The sequence below is a fragment of the Nicotiana tabacum genome, chromosome 8, assembly GCF_000715075.1.
Source record: "Nicotiana tabacum cultivar K326 chromosome 8, ASM71507v2, whole genome shotgun sequence".
In the NCBI taxonomy this organism is placed as follows: Eukaryota; Viridiplantae; Streptophyta; class Magnoliopsida; order Solanales; family Solanaceae; genus Nicotiana; species Nicotiana tabacum.
In genome coordinates, this window is record NC_134087.1 from 15420489 (window position 1) to 15425373 (window position 4885).

Below are 4885 nucleotides of genomic sequence, written 5' to 3' on the forward strand. Positions count from 1 at the left end.
TTGTAAACAAACAATTCTTTTAGAAATTGTGCAATGCTTTAATACATCAAATCAAACAATGGATAAGAAATATGTCAGCATAACTAATACCAATATAACTAATACCAGCATTATTATTATACCCTACTCAGCATTATTATTATGCACCCTACCAAACAACCCCTATGTATTCTGGCGTTGTATATATAAAATAAACTAACAATTTTAGACGGCTGTTAAGCTTTGATTTAGCTTATTCTTATTCCTTTGATGTTATTGGCATATAAAATGCGATAAATGCTGTACTATTTTTACAGGGGCTGGCTAGGCGAAGTTAATCACTTAATTACTGGTTCCTTTATTTCCTTGGTATACTCGGGACTTCTACTTAGTAGTATTGTAGTAGGATTTATTGGGGTAAAATGGCTTACAGATACAATAATCCTTGTCTTTGAAACAGTTTGAAATTCATTTTTTTGTATTAGTATAGATACTTGTGCAAAAGCTAGAACTTATATAGTGGGCGTTTGGACATAAGAATCGTAAAATTTCAAAAAAAAAAAGTGAAAAAAAATTAAGTGTAAATGATATTTGAAAATTAGAGTTGTGTTTGGATATAAATATAATTTTTGGTTATTTTTAAAGTTTTGTGAGTGATAAATTTTTAAAAATTATATTTTAAAATTTTTTAAATTTCAAAAAATTTCCGAAATGTATTTTCAAGTAAAAATTAAAAATTTTATGATCAAACTTTGATTTCGAAAAAAAAAAAGTAAAGAATTTTCGAAAATAATTGAAAATGTTCTTATATCCAAGCGGTTTGGGACAAAAGTTTAGGGTTTGGGAGAGCATTCATCTCCTTGCTGAAAAGCTTTCCAACAAATCAGACTGGTGCTTGTGACAACTCAATAATCTCGAGGCCCGTGCTCGTAAAGCTGTAATGTGCAAGTCCGCACGTCAAAGGAAATTAAACATTGTTTTCTCGTATCTAGATTGTATGCAATATTGAAAAATTAAAACTTGAATTGTGGCCGGTGTTTGGACATAAATTTAGTTGAAAATTTTAAAAAAGAATTTGTTGAAATTGTGTTAGAATTTTTTTTTGGAAGTTGAACTTTTTTTTTATATATGTATTTTATTAGTAAAAAAAATTAAAAGTTTTGTGAGTGGAGAAAATTTTTCATCCAAAAATTATCTTAAACTAATTTTTGGGAACATAATTTTTTTTTTCAAACTTTTCAAAAATTGGTCATAATACATGAACAAACAATTTTTTTTTTTGAAAAAAGTAGCCAAAATCTATGGTCAAGCATATATTCTGTTTTAGAAAATATTTTGTGTTCCATAATTTTGAATTATTTTAACTACTTTTAGCATTATATATCGTTTTATTGCGTTGAATGCTTACTGGATCGTCTGACTAGCTGGCTAGTTCTATTCACTCGTTCATAAAATCAATAAAGATAACACTCTCTTCGATCCCATATATTCAATCGTATATTCTTTTTAGTTTTTTGAAAATTATGACTGGTTTTTAAATTTTAAAATAATTTTATTTTATTTTCTTAAAGTTTTTACAAAAACACAAACGGTATAATTGTTTAATTATTTCAAAATGTTTATAGCTACATAGATATTAAAATCATATTTATTATCACAAGTTTTGAAGTCTTTCATATAGGGAGATAGTAAGTTATTAATGAGATTTTAATAAGTTTTTATCTCAAATAAAAGGGCGATAGTAAGTTATTAATGAGATTTTAGTAATTGTCATGTTAAACCTTTCTTTCCCTTCTTCAGAGCTTCCTTTTTTCATATTTTCTGCAACATACAAGAGAACATGCCATTAGCATCGGAGTTTAGCGCGGGACTTTAGTTCCCTAGCTAATATACGCCTTTTGCTAGGGATGTAGCTAGAGAAGTCCTATTTTCTTGCAATTTTTTTCGATTAAAAATTTAGTCACAAAATAGCTAGGAATTAACTAGGGACTATTCCTTGCTAAATGATAGCTACGGATTTTTCCTAGCCAAATTTATAACTATTTTTTTGCGGGAAGTCTAATTTGGTGCTAAATTTTTTTTTTTCAAAAGATTGTAGGTTAGCTAGGGACACAATCCGTAGCGGATCCCTAGCAATGTGCTAGCTATGAAAGTCTCCTTAGCTAACCTATAGCCAAATTTTAGCGGGAATCTTATTTTGGTATTAATAATTTTTCTGAAATATTTGTCTTTTAGCTAGGATTACATTCCGTGGCTAATTCCTAGATAAAAAGTAGCTACATACATTTCCTTGCAAGTCTATTGCTAAGGTTTAGCGGGAAGTTCCAATATGGCACTAATCTTTTTTGTCTGAGTTCTTTTAATAAGTATTATTATTATTATTATTATTATTATTATTATTATTATTATTATTATTATTATTATTATTATTAGAGTTTTATATCCATGTTTGAACTTTTGATTGAAATTCCTAAAGATCTGTCTTTGGGCTTTTGATTGAAATCCTTAAAGGCAACCTTTTTTCTTAAAATTGTAAAGTAATTAGCGCTTAAAAGTTAAAATCCTTAGTAATCTTATTTTAATTGGACTACTCTCGTTAAAATCCGCTAAATGCCCACGGACTCTTTCGCGTCTCTTCATCCCTCTAAACCGTCTTCCAATTCAGTGAAGGAAGAACTCTGATTATTGCTGCCGCTTGTAAGCTTTCGCGAAGGTAAGAATTTCTCCTATACCTAAAGCATTTGTGCAAAGAGGTCTTTTGTGAGTGTTTAATTTATCATGAGTGTTCATCAGTACCTTTCTCGCACCAGAAACTCCTTTCATTGTTTAATTTTACGTTAACTATGCAACTAAGAGAGATCAGTTCTCCCAACGATTTATATTCCTATCTTATATATAAAAATTGAACTTTCAGTAATGTGATTTAAACTGTTTCTACTTGTATGTTTTGTTTGGTTTTTGCTGATTATGAAATTGTTGTCTATATATTTTTATTGAACAACTATTTCTGGGTTTGAGAGGAAAATAATGAAGATTTATTTCTACTATTGTAAACCAAGTAAAATTAATTTAGACGAGGGCAACATGATTAGTGAAGAAGAATGCAACTAATATATTCTTATACTTGTAATATATGACTGGAAAAAAGAAGTTTATGTACCCTTTGTAGGTTTACTAGCAAACAAAACTGAGTGAGATAGTAAATTTCACTTACAAACATGTGTCTAATAGATAACAGATCCAACCCATACTAGTTATTTTCTCTAAGTATTTTTTCTCTTAATTAAATGGTACGGTTATTCTGAATCCTTCTCAATTAGTTATTTATGGTATTGTCAATCTGTTTAAATTGATGAACTAAGAATATAAGAAGGTTTGGATCTCGTTTACTTTGAGTATTAACTAACTAATATATTATTAAGTACTAAAAATAGTATTTTCTCATTGTTTGTTAGATAGGAAGCATGAGTTCTTTTAGAGATGATCGTATCTGGATGTATAATAGGCTAGTGCCAAGTCAGAAAGGAGTTACTTCTGCGTTCATAAAAGGTGTGCACGTGACTTCGTTTCTAATGGGAGTATAAGATGTCTGTGTTCAAGATGTAAAAACATTAGTGGGTTTCTTGAACCTCATGATGTTAAAGCACATCTGTACAGGATCGATTACATGCCTAACTATTATCAATGAGAATTACATCGGGAGCCGTTTGTACCAATTTCTAGGCCTTAATCTAGTGCTAATACAAGAAGTGAAATAGGTCATGACAGGACAACAGTAAATCCGTATTGCATTATGGTCTTGGATGTAATTGGTCCTAGTTTCAACTTTGAAAGTGGTGGATTTGATTTGGATGATGAAGAAGAACAACCTCCTAATCGAAATGCTCAAGAATATTTTGATATGCTAAAAGCTTCAGAAAAGCCATTGTTTAATGGATGTGTTAATCATTCTATGGTATTAGCAATGTGCAGGCTGCTGAACATTAAGTCTGAGTTTAACATGAGTGACAATTGCTATAACAAGATTTTGCTATTTTTGAAGGAGATCTTATCCGAAGATGCTAAGTTACCTCATGATTACTATAGGACTAAACAAATAGTTGCCAAACTTGGGCTAGAATATGAAAAGATAAATGTACGCGACACAGGTTGTATCCTATATTACAAGGATAACAATGACAAAATAAATTGTCCAAAGTGTGGTAAACCACGCTATAAGCCTAAGAGAGGAGGCAATGGAAGGCAAAAGGATGTTCCATATAAAGTACTATGCTACTTTTGTATAACTCTGAGATTACAGAGGTTATATATGTCAACAAAGACCGCTGAACATATGATATGGCACCAGAAATCTCATCGAGAACCTGGGTTAATGAGTCATCCAAGTGATGGAGAGGCATGAAAAAAGTTTAATCAATGCCATCCTTACTTTGAAGTTGAGCCTCAAAATATTAAGCTTGGACTTGCAGCTGATGGATTTAGTCCTTATGGTCAGATGACCCAACCTTATTCTTATTGGCCAGTAATCATCACACCATACAATCTTCCACTCGGAATGTGCATGAGTAGCCCGTATATGTTCTTAAGTATTCTCATTCCTGGTCCAAAAAGTCCTGGAAAGAATATAGACTTATATTTACAATCTCTTATTAATGAATTAAAGCAATTGTAGATTGATGGGGCTGAGACTTATGATTCTTATAAGAAACAAAATTTTCAAATGCGAGCTGCACTTATGTGGACTATCAATGACTTTCCAGCTTATGGAATGTTGTCTGGATGGAGAACCCACGGTCATTTGGCATGCCCTTGTTGTATGGGGAAAAGTAAGGTATTTCATTTAAAAGATGGAAGAAAGGCTTCATTCTTTGATTGTCATCGTCAATTTTTGCCAATAGATCATTCA